The sequence below is a fragment of the Danio aesculapii genome, chromosome 24 (assembly GCF_903798145.1).
Source record: "Danio aesculapii chromosome 24, fDanAes4.1, whole genome shotgun sequence".
Lineage (NCBI taxonomy): Eukaryota > Metazoa > Chordata > Actinopteri > Cypriniformes > Danionidae > Danio > Danio aesculapii.
In genome coordinates this window covers 29,263,293-29,275,790 of record NC_079458.1, presented here as the reverse complement: position 1 = coordinate 29,275,790, position 12,498 = coordinate 29,263,293, and the positions used below count along the sequence as shown (strand labels likewise).

Genomic DNA, 12,498 nt, shown 5'->3' with positions numbered 1-12,498 from the left:
GCAGGGCTGTGGCCTTCCGTAAATGTAAACTGTACTAAATGGTAAAGTAACTTTTTTTTTTTGTTGATTATGTACACTTTTGCCAGTAATAAAGCTCCTGTGCCTTTCACGTTGAACATTGTTTTTGCAATTTTTACATTTTCCACAGCTTCATTACCCCTGACCCTAAGAAACACGATGGCAGAAAATGCATATCCGTATTACTACATATTAGGACATATACTAAAAAGCAGGGTAAAGACTGGTGGGGATAAAAAAAAAAAAATTGAGCATCTGTATATTATACCATGTATATTATACAGCCAGCTGGTTGAGCCAGCAACCTTAATTTTTTGAAAAGTTTCTTTTTTAATCAAAATTTTGATTTTAAACAACTTTTGGGCCTCTAACTAATTCATGATTAAAAGTAGCAGTGGGAGTAGAGTGGGAGAACCATGACATCAGAACCCGGAATTATAATAATGTAATGTAATGGATGTGTATAAAGAACAGTTTATATGCAGTTCTGCCGCAGGCCAGTGGCAACCTCCTTTGTCACAGGCAGTCAAACCCAGGGCTTGACAATACCCAGCAAGCATTTTTTGGTCTAAAATACATCTATTTGACGTCTAAACATAGCCTAGATGTCTAAGCTAAATCACGGCTAAATTTGGGCTGTCAGTGAAAATCTAATAGACGTCTAAGCATAGCCCGAGTTTAGACGGCTACATATATACGTCTATTAGACGGTGAAATTTGGTCTAGGCTAAATCACGGCTAAATTTGGGCTGTCAGTGAAAATCTAATAGACGTCTAACCATAGCCCAAGTTTAGACGGCTACATATATACGTCTATTAGACTGTGAAATTTGGTCTAGGCTAAATCACGGCTAAATTTGGGCTGTCAGTGAAAATCTAATAGACGTCTAACCATAGCCCAAGATTAGACTAGACTTGATTTAGACGCCTTTTCAGCGGCTACATATATACGTCTAAAAGCCGGTGAATTTTGGTCTAGGCTAAATAATGGTTAAATTTGGGCTGTCAGTGAAAATCTAATAGACGTCTAAGTACAGCCCAAGCATAAACAAGTCATCAAAATTTCAGCTAATGAATGATTATGTTTGTAATATATATATATAAAAACATAATTATATTTAATAAACAACAAAAATACACATATACATATCAACATTTTTGATCAACAGGTTCTCAAAAATGCAATCCATTCGAACTAATTAAACAAAGCTTTTAATAATGAGAGCAACATTAACAATATTAAAAACATTAAACAATACACAATAAATATATATAAAAATGTCAAAGTTATGACAAAACAAATAAGATAAAAACGAAGACTTTTTTCCTGTTGAACACAGAAGATATGTTAAAGAAAGCTGAAAACCTGTAAAAAACATACCATGGAAGTACAGGTTATACACCAATGGTTACAGGTATTCAGCTTTCTTCAAAATATCTTGTTCAACAGAATAAAGAAACTCAAAGGCTGTTATTTTTACTTTATATGCACTCAAAATTATTCTTGTAGCTTAAAAATATTCTGATTAAACAACTGAAAGCATGTGGTCTGTTTTGAGGATGTTTTAGGTTTTTATCTGGACTTTAAACAAGTTGGGACCATTGCTGTCTATAGAGAATGAGAGCTCTCAGATTTCACCTGAAGTATCTTAATTTGTACTTCGAAGACAAATCAATGTTTGGTATGACATGAATAATTAAACGTTTTCATTTCTGGTTAAAAAAAACCTTTAAGTGTACATGAACCCAAAACGTCCATCCAATCTATATGTGACACTCAGCAGGTTCTGCAAAACTTCTACACCAACATCTGTAGGTCTGTCCCCAGGACCAGCATCCTCAGCCCAAACGATAAAGATCTCCACTGTTGTGTGTGCATTTTGAGATTCAGCCACTTTCAGTCCTGCAGAAAAAGGAGAGAAAATACTGAGATGTGTTGCAAACTCAGTCCTGTGACTGAGTTTTACAAATACATTTATGAAAGGAGGGTGGGTTGAAACGCTTACCACATATTCCTTTACAAGTCTTCATTGAGGTAGATGCACAGACTCTTCAAATGAGGTAGGTCTTCAGGACACAATCACGCTTGATGGTTACGTATTAAAACTAGAAGAAAAAAAAAAACACCTATTAACATAAAAAATAATTAGCCACAGGTTTACAGCTTTAAGCTTTTTACTTATTCACACATTTAAATTCAATTATTTATTCACTTTTTTTAACTATTTTAGTATCAATGTGTTATATTCAATGTTTCTTTCTGTCAACAGCAGTTATATGGATAATGCATAAATATTGTTTAATAGTCATTCTCTGTGTTTGATGTGACTCGAAAGCTTCATTCAGCTTGTGAATGCACATGGGCAATCTGCATATGGGACAGGGAATCCAGCAAATGTGGTCATAGTGTGAATGTTTTAGTCTAAAGTGTTTAAGCAACTCATACCTGCTAGACTGCTCATTTCACACAGCCACACTCAAATATCTGTGGAGGAAAAACAAATAATTACAAATATTAGAGAAGCATTATAATAATAACTATCAGCTTACTTTATACTAGATTTTACTGTGACAACTTAAAATACAGTTACTCATATTACTAAAAAATGACATTTTCCACAACATAGTAAAGTTTATTTATAAAATATAAATCAATAAAAAAATCAGAAATTAACTTGAATTGATTTTCTAAAAACAGAAATAACTTGGTACTTGTGTTTAAAAGTCTCTTGTTATGAAATCACAAGCAAACATGATTTAAAAATCAGAACTGCAGAACCCAGCAAGCATTTTTTGGTCTAATAGACGTCTATTAGACGTCTAAACATAGCCTAGACGTCTAGGCTAAATCACGGCTAAATTTGGGCTGTCAGTGAAAATCTAATAGACGTCTAAGCATAGCCCAAATTTAGACGGCTACATGTATACGTCTATTAGACGGTGAAATTTGGTCTAGGCTAAATCACAGCTAAATTTGGGCGGTCAGTGAAAATCTAATAGACGTCTAACCATAGCCCAAGTTTAGACGGCTACATATATACGTGGATTAGACGGTGAAATTTGGTCTAGGCTAAATCACGGCTAAATTTGGGCTGTCAGTGAAAATCTAATAGACGTCTAACCATAGCCCAAGATTAGACTAGACGTGATTTAGACGCCTTTTCAACGGCTACAAATATACTTCTAAAAGCCGGTGAATTTTGGTCTAGGCTAAATAATGGTTAAATTTGGGCTGTCAGTGAAAATCTAATAGACGTCTAAGTACAGCCCAAGCATAAACAAGTCATCAAAATTTCAGCTAATGAATGATTATGTTTATACATTTAATAAACAACACAAATACACATATACATATCAACATTTTTGATCAACAGGTTTTCAAAAATGCAATCCATTCAAACTATTTAAACAAAGCTTTTATTAATAAAAGCAACATTAACAATATTAAAAACATTAAACAATTCAAAATAAATAAATAAATAAATAAATAAATATATATATATATATATATATATATATATATATATATATATATATATATATATATATATATATATATATATATATATAGATAGATGTTACTACTTCAATGTGTTCCTTATGGCGCCATTCATACCGCGGCGACAGCGGTACTTGGTGCGCCAGCAGCTTTTGACAGCTGGGTGGCAGTTTAACCACAGATATTCAGCTTTGCCTTTCCACAACACTAAACAGACTTTTCTGTGCGTACCTTATGTGATCAGATGTGTTCAATTAAAATATAATTTTGAGTTAGTTTTCTTAGTAATAAACATGATCTTATGCTCGGTCAGCGCGCTTCAAGTTTTGCCGTTGTGTGCTGTGTGCTCGAGCGGAAAAGCGTGTTACTTCTGTTTCATTGTTCAGTCAAATGAAAGCACTGCAGGGTTTCTGTTGAGGTGACAGCGGGGTTTGGGTTGTCAATGTGAGTATAGCAAACTTTTAAAGATGGAGGAGAGTACTTGTGGTCGCTGTTTCAAGTTATCCAGAGTTGTATTTATAGATCTTGTATATCACAATATTATTAAAATTACAATTATAACATCGACAGCAACTCGACTCGCGCACACCAGCTGATTCAGTCGTTTTCTAGTGACATACAAAAGAGTGCAGGGCTTCTTTTTTTTGTCAACCATGAAAGGCAGCGCGGTGCGCCGCGCGTTTTTGGAACGTAAAGGCGTGCGCTTTGTGATCGGCCACTAAATGTACAACAAATATTTGTTAACTCTTTGGATGGTAACACATGCAAACACACGTTTCTACAGACGCATTTTGCCAAAGAAGCAAATTGAAAGAAGGATATTTCTGGTCACAGTTTCACACAGAGTTGACATTAACCAGCGCTAATGCAGATCACCTCTGTGCTGTCTGGAGCCGCTTTATAAACTTAAAAAAGCAGGCTGTTGATGATTTAGGGTGGGCTACAACCAACAAACCCCTTTTTTATTTTATTTATTTTATTTTTTTGAAAATTACAGTTATTAATAGTTCTTATATAATATCAGCTTTTAAAATAGCCTACAATCTACGAATCAAACAAATCCAAAGATTTTCTTGATTTTGGTATAATGATAACTCCGCACCAAACTGAGGCTTTCATTTTATAGCTTAATACATGTATGCAATGTCATATGTAAGGGCTGTGACGGTCACCGTCATGACAATCACTCTAGAACACACGTTTTCTGTTTTGTTGCCAAGTAGCCTATACATTTATGAATATAACGTTAACTTAGACGTGATACAGCAAGTTCAAGTTCAGCCATGAACCTCGCTGGAAAACTTACATTACATCCCCAATCTGGAAACATTTTGGATTCGTGGCGAACGAGAAAGGCGAATCAATAATTAGGATGAAGCTATTTGTTGGGCTTGTTTAGAAAAATAAGTGTTAAATGGATAAACACGTCGAACCTCCAGAGCTGCGGTCATGTCACCCAGCCCATGAAATGCGGAGCCATCTCCGGTGTCATCTACTGAACGCAAATGCCCAGCTAGTCAGCCAGGTATGGCAGAGAGGCCTTTTCAAAAATGGCCAAATACAAAAGAGAAACTGATAAATAGTAGACGTTGATGAGAAATTAAGCAGCATATTTGGTAGTTGAGAACGCGCCGCTCCGCAATGTAGAGCTGGTTTCCGAGAAATGCAGGCGGCGGAGCAAGATACCCTCTTTGCCACGGTTGCGAAAAAGTATCTGCATGCGCTACAGGCACACCGTCTCAGTGCTGCTGGAAACATTGTAATCTCAAATAAGTCTCCGCTTAAACCGAACAAAGTCAACATGTTAGTTTTTCTGGCAAAGAATTTAAAATATGAATAGAAAACAAAAGGCGGAGAGACGCAGTTTTTTTTCAACATCTGACTTATGTTGTTACAAGCCTAGGCTAATATTTTTGTTCTTCGTTACTATTTATATTATTATTGATTAGTATTTGTGAAGTTTCTAAAATGTAACGTTTACTGTTTCAAGCAGTTAAAGTTATTTCTATTTAACTAGCCTACATTATTATAGGCTGTATTGTGTTGTTTTATCAACGAAAGTTAAACAACAAACATGTTCGTTTGTACGGATATTTAGCATAATACTTTGGTCTTTTTTGATTTCTTATTTTTTACATGAAATGTAAATTAATTTAGGTAGGCTACTTGGGTACAGGGGCGTAATTTGTTGGTAGTATACCGAGGAATGCTTAGTGAATATTGTCATCATTATTTAAAAATTTATAATTAAATAAATAAATAAATAAATAAATAAAACACCTTACGGAAAAGATGAAATAAAGGAAAAGCATGCTCTTAATCATTCTTCATAATCTGATTCGTAGCTATACATGCAATAAACTTATATTGCGCCGACAAGAACAAGCTCTAAAAGGTAAAGTCTAAAGTGAGAGGAGTTATTGATATTAATGTTAGTTGTTAATATGATCGTAAACACTGCGTTGTATAATTAACGCCGTCATTGTGTCGTGTCTGCGATTTTTTTTTTTCTCGTTGAAGAACAGAAAATTCATGTTATCGCCGTCTTCCCAGCCAGGTTTTCATGCACAGTTTCCGTTTTTGTTTCTTCTCAAACAATAAAGTTTCGCTATAGCAGGCCCGGCGGCAGGATATCATAAATGAGGGCGCAAGGGCGATATTTTTATATGACGTGCTAAAATTGAAAAATGAAATTTACATGAAGAGCTTTATTAGTGAAAAGCTGCCGAGCGCAACGAAATGGGCTATAAGCTATATTTGCTCTTATGTGCTGAAATACTTAACACTTTTCTTAAGACCACAGAATAATATGCATCATCTAAATGTCATATAGCCAATAAGGAAAAATTAACATGTTTCAGGTCTCTCCAGTGCATTTGGACTGAATATTTGACTGTGTCTTACTGGATGTCTCCAGTAACTAACAAACATAGAGGCACAAGCAGACTGTAGAATTCATTCATTAATTCTTTCTTTTATTTATTTATTGTCAACCAAATATATATAAATTAATGTGTGTGTGTGTGTGTGTGTGTGTGTGTGTGTGTGTGTGTGTGTGTGTGTGTGTGATGGCAGCAGACTGAAGAAGTTGTGCATTGGGTGGGTGGCATCTGCTGTTATGCAGAGGGCTTTACGGGTAAGACGTGTGCTGTAAATGTCCTGAAGGGAGGGGAGAGAGACACCAACGATCTTCTCAGCTGTTCTCACTATGCATTGAAGTGTTTTCCTGCAGGATGCATTGCAGGTTCCAAACCACACAGTGATGCAGCTGGTCAGGATGCTCTCAATAGTGCCTCTGTAGAAGGTGTACATGATTGGGGCTGGTGCTCTTGCTCTTTTGAGTGGCAGCCTGTTTGAACATATCCCAGTCTGTGGTATTGAAGCAGTCTTGTAAAGCCTCTGAAGAACCTTCTGGCCACACTTGTATCTCCTTGCAAACCGGTTTGGTGACTTTAACTATCGGTCTGTAAGCAGGCATTAGCATGACAGTTAAGTGGTCCACCAAGGTGGGGGAGGGGGAAGGCTTTGTAAGCTCCTCTCTGTGTGGTGTAAACAAAGTCCATTGTGTTATTGCCCCGTGTTGGAAAGTCTTGTTGTATTTTTGGAAACACACTCTTTAGGTCTGCATGGTTAAAGTCCCCTGCCAGGATGAGAAAAGCATCAGGGTGGGCTGTCTGCTGCTCACTAATGTGCAGTTTCCGTAAACACAAAAGCACAACAGTCCTTTACAGTCCTATGTGATGAACGAAGTAGACGGATGTAGTCCAGTTTGTTGTCTAGCGAGCGTACGTTCGCTAGAATGATGGAGGGGATAGCGGGTTTGTAGGGGGTTAGCCGCTAGCCTTGTTCGGATACCCCCGCGCTTACCCCTCTTCTGCTTCCTCTCGCGCTACTTGAAGCGCCTCTATTGTGGGCGAGGTGGTGAGGTGGGGGTCGGAGGATGGATAGGCATCCGGAGCAAGCCGAGATCTTGCAGTTCATCAGTGTCCGCGGAGTTTAACTTGTGAAGTTTGTTTCTACCGATGTCGAGCAGAAATGTTCGACTATATGCGCGCTTAAGGACAGATAAACGTGACGTTGACGCACAATAACACGGCGACGTACAAGACGAGGAACACAAAAACACATTAATAACATATTAATAAATAATACCAAGTTTTAACACATCTGCTACATTCCAGTGGAGCCTCCGTTGCGCTCTACCACAGCTCTACCACAACTTTCTGAAGGTGGTTTAAGCACCAAATAAGTGTTTTAAATTATGTTAGTCTCCTTATTTCTTTCCGTTTTATTTTAAATATTATAAATGTTTAAAGTTTTAGGTAAAGACGTCAAAATATGCCCACACATGCAAGCTAAACTAGATCATATCTGAGTCATCACGCTTTATTACCCAACCAAAATCAGCGAGGAAAAAATAATTTTTTTAAATTAAATTATATTTAAATGTTAAATTAAATTAAAAAATGAATTTAAATTTTAAATGCCATTTAAAAATAGTTGCTAAAATTAATGTGTTACTTACTTACATTTTTAGGCATTAGCCAAACAGAAAGCCTGTCTACGGTAAATCCACACGCACTAAATAGCCTACATTTTTCTTTTATAACACTGTAAACATAACTTCGCAGGTCGATCATCTTCAAACGCAAAAGGCATTTTTAAGTGTCCTAACTTGACTGCTGCTGTAGAATGGGATGTTTTTTTTACATAACTTTAAACGTGTGCTTTAGCTATGTCAAAATGAAAGCAAATTTTTTAAGGGTTCTGCGTTTTGTCAATTGTATAGCTTTAATAATAATAATAATAATAATGGATATAACAAATTATAATATTATAGTATAGACATTTTTACTAGGCTACTTTAATATTAATCCCTAACTGAAAAACGAATGTGAAAATGACTGGCAGCTGTGCTAAAATTAATATAATGGCAAATTTCTTCTGCGTTTTTTCCCTTTATAGCTCAATAGTTTTATTCAAAGAATATAGTTCTCTCTTCAACTTTCAGGTTTGAGGTGGGGGAAGAAGTGGCAGAGGCAATTCAAATGTACCATCTCTAAATTAAAAAAGGCCACTTACGCGGCATCTGTGTGTAAAGATTATTACCTTATTTTTATTTTATTATTATTATTTATAATAATAAACTTATTATTTTATTATTTATAATAATAAACTTATCGTCAACTTATCCAGCATATGTTTTACGCAGAGGATGCCAGGAGGGCCAGCTGGGGCTTCGGGACGGAGTGAAAGGAGAGGCAGGACTTTGCCCCGAGTCTGGGAAAGATGGCTTGCCGTCATTACACTAGTTTTCCGATGGCACACGAGTTACATGCGCCAAACACATGAACAAATAAATTAATAAATAAGGGAAAGAAAACATCTAGCCTTATAGGCTGAGTTCTTTTTGATTATAATCGCCGTTAAGTTTCCATTTTAAATGTAAGGCTGTTGCATAAAATAATAAAATTGCTTAAAATAATACAATTTTAATTTATAAGTGACTTTTGCTGCGTCCCCCTTGATGTTTCAATAACGCATAATAATCTATACACCATATTAAAGACACTTAAATAGACATGATTTCGGCCTCACTGATGCCCATTAACACCTGACAGACAAGCTTTTGGTTATGAGAAGGGGGAAGGGGTCTCCACTATTAAGTGTTTTTCACAAACATGAATACACAAAATCCAAAACTCCTATAGGACGGATGGCGTAACAAAACCTATGCGTTTAAAAACGAAACCGCATTAAATATGGGGCCTTATGAAAATGAATGTTTCTATCTTTTGAATGGTGACGGCATAATATCATGGAATTACTTTCAATAGCAAAATAAAAAACATCTCAAGGAAGAACGGACAAAAGAAAGTCTCACTTCTATCACTCTTTAAAAGTTTTGGTTTGGTTCATTGTAAATGCTCAGTCTCGTTATGAGCTGATCTTCATTTCTCTGTGTTGGTGGAATAAAGCAGGCGAGTCAGCCGCACCAATTTATGAGCAGACAGAGCAGGATTCTCATGATGACCACCGGCGCAATTCCGCTCTTTGTTATGAGCCATAGTTTCAGTGTAAACTTAGTAAAGGTGAGTTTCTTTGGCGATGATGTGTACAGTGTTAGATTTTATATTTAGCGGACATTTGCGCTGAACACGCGGTGAATGCAACGCATCAAGATTCGGGCACCTTCTCCGAAAACACTCGATTGATCTCAGCTGGCGGATCAACATTTACCTCATGTCATGATCGCTGTCATCTGCGCCATTATTATTATTATAACTTTAGGTGAGGTTTGCAAACCTGTGCACTTTTCACTCTTCAGCCATTTGTATTTCCTGCAGTAACAAAAGCTCCCTGTTTATTATATTCAGACACACAAATGCTCCCAAATATATTATGAGGGCGCATAGATTACATTTCGGGCGCTCATGCGACCAAAATGGTTGCAATTTCGAGCCCTGTAGTATAAGGACATGTATTCAGACCACAACTGAACGTTTGAAGAAAATTGAATGCCTTATTATTTAGAATTAGCTATTATTGATGTAAATGCAGCCGTTCAAGGCGCATAATTGATTTATTACGGTATTAAAAAATCCATGTCGTGGCGCAATGTCACACCGGTGATGACTATGACACCGGTGTACCGCCCACCCCTACTACCTGTTATTTAAAATATCTATATTACGCTCCAAGCATTCGCCAAACGAAAATATTTTTAAGTAAAAACACAGAACATAGCTGAATAGAGTGTTGCCTGCTTTAAACGATGGGTTAGTAATTATATTATAACTGGTTATGTTCAGGTCAATGAAATAATACCTTTAATAAATAAAATATGTTCGTAAGAACGTGGTGGGCCAGTGATTCCGTCGCTGTCATCAGTGGTTTAATGAGCTTAGGAGAATTCTGCTTTGCATTTTTCTATGCATTACTAACATCACTAAACCAGACATTTGTTTTATAAGTTAACCAAATATTCGCAGAGATTCAGCAGTTTTTTTTCTGACGCGTTTGCCAGTCATGCCAGTCAGTGAAAAAAAAGTAACCGTGGCCCTGTTTGCAGGTATTAATATTCGTTTTTTCGTCAATCTGATGCAACTTTTATTATTTATACAGGACATTAAAATGCAATTAAAAGTTTCAAATCAATTAAACTCAATTTATAAAAGGGGCTAGCCTATTTTATGCATTAAATATAACTAATTTCCTTTATTTCTGACTAGACCATGCATTTTAGACTATTTTACAATTGTAATATGTGCATATGCTTTTTTTAAATAACATTCGTTTAACAAATATTTTAGCACATCGAAAGTAATTAAGTGACCTGTTTTTTTTTTATTAAAACCTTTATGCAAAAGGATCAGAGGATAAATTATCGTAAGATAAACGTATCTTATGGAAAAACACCAATTGACGGGCTCTGCTTTCGGTTTTAAAAGAATCAAGCAGCTTTAAAAAATATAATTTGCTGAAGACAAATGACAAGAAAAAAAGAAAGAAAAAGATTAAATATATAGGGACTGTTAAAAGAACATTTCTCTTTAATATATTCTTTCGACTCCGAAACATCAGCTAAGATTATGATGAATGACGAAGTTTCTCTATTGCCTGCTTCAGCAGTGCGTCCCGGTCTATGAACGAGGAGACGAGAGAATGCGCCGTTTAGTTTCGGCTTGATATATTTAAATAAAAACTAACACCGAACTGCTTTTAACGCTCAAAAAGTTTAACTAAAATGCACAACTCTTGTTGGTTGCACCCGCGGGATGCCCAATGAACCAAACGCGCCATTATTTTAATTCTATATTCGTGAAGAATAAGCCATGAGATTGAGATTTTTGAAGGTGCTCTCTGGCGAAGTTCCTGGCAGAGTGGCGAGTAAAAAAATGTGCATAAAGAAATTGGACAAGAGGAATAACATTTTAAATTATATAACAAGCATCGTATTCTTTCTAATCCTCGCCCAGTTTTAATACAAGTTGTGTTTTTTTAATATTTGTGGCTGGGAAGTTTATTAAGAATATATTTATAATTATATATAATTAAATAAATACATAATTATATATATATATATATATATATATATATATATATATATATATATATATATATATATATATATATAGAGAGAGAGAGAGAGAGAGAGAGAGAGAGAGAGAGAGAGAGAGAGCAAAAAATTATTTTTATTATACTTTTAGTGATCTGGTTAAGGTAGGTCAATTTATTTTTTTTGCTTTTGATGAAGCAGCATTCAACTTAAGCTCTTTAGACCATGCCCCTGACCGTTTCTCAGTGTTTCGCCGCAATATATTTAAATAAATTATTTATTTAGGCATATTTTCATTATTAATTTATTTTCATTATTCGTTTATTATTATGTACAATAATTCAGACATAAAATAAGATAGTAAAATATAATCAACAACGAAAATGTAAAGAAAAACATAAATAAAAACATAAATGAAAAAGTCTTGTCTTAGTCCTATCAAAACGGCAAACACTAAAAGCAGGCTAAAAGACTGCTTTATTTATTTATTTAAGACTACTTATTTGTATTGAATGTGTGTGTCATGTTAGTTGTCTTTTATTTCTTCAATTCCAAAACGAGTCCTCTTTGCACTTAAAAAGTTTACAATAAAGTGTGTTAACAAATTTTAAATGATTAATGAAGGACTTATAATGCTTTGACCTATTGTTTAATATCATTTACAAGCACAGTAGCATATTTAAAGCTGCTGTAAAGGCTATTTCTTTCCGTTCGCATCCCGTCCCTTTGCGCCCCCTGGCGGCTTTTTCACAAACTGCGGTCCTACACTAAAAACAGAGCAGCAGTTATTTCAAACGGCGGCGGTATAAGCCCCGGCGGTAATAGTCACTTTGAACTCTCACCTACTGTAAGTCAAATCACAATTGTAGTTTTTTTTAATTCTCAGCTGTATTTAAAGTTATACTAAATAAAAAGTGTATAC

The 12,498-nt window shown here is 35.5% G+C and overlaps 1 long non-coding RNA gene across 1 annotated transcript; it reads right to left on the bottom strand.

Annotated features, from left to right (window-relative positions):
- Positions 1-1,490: 1,490 nt before the first annotated feature.
- LOC130218886 (uncharacterized) lies at positions 1,491-2,580 on the bottom strand. Its single transcript, XR_008836008.1, has 3 exons — positions 2,465-2,580; positions 2,025-2,124; positions 1,491-1,921 (listed from the first exon to the last, which is right to left on the bottom strand). It is a non-coding gene; the product is annotated as an uncharacterized LOC130218886 (long non-coding RNA).
- Positions 2,581-12,498: the final 9,918 nt, after the last annotated feature.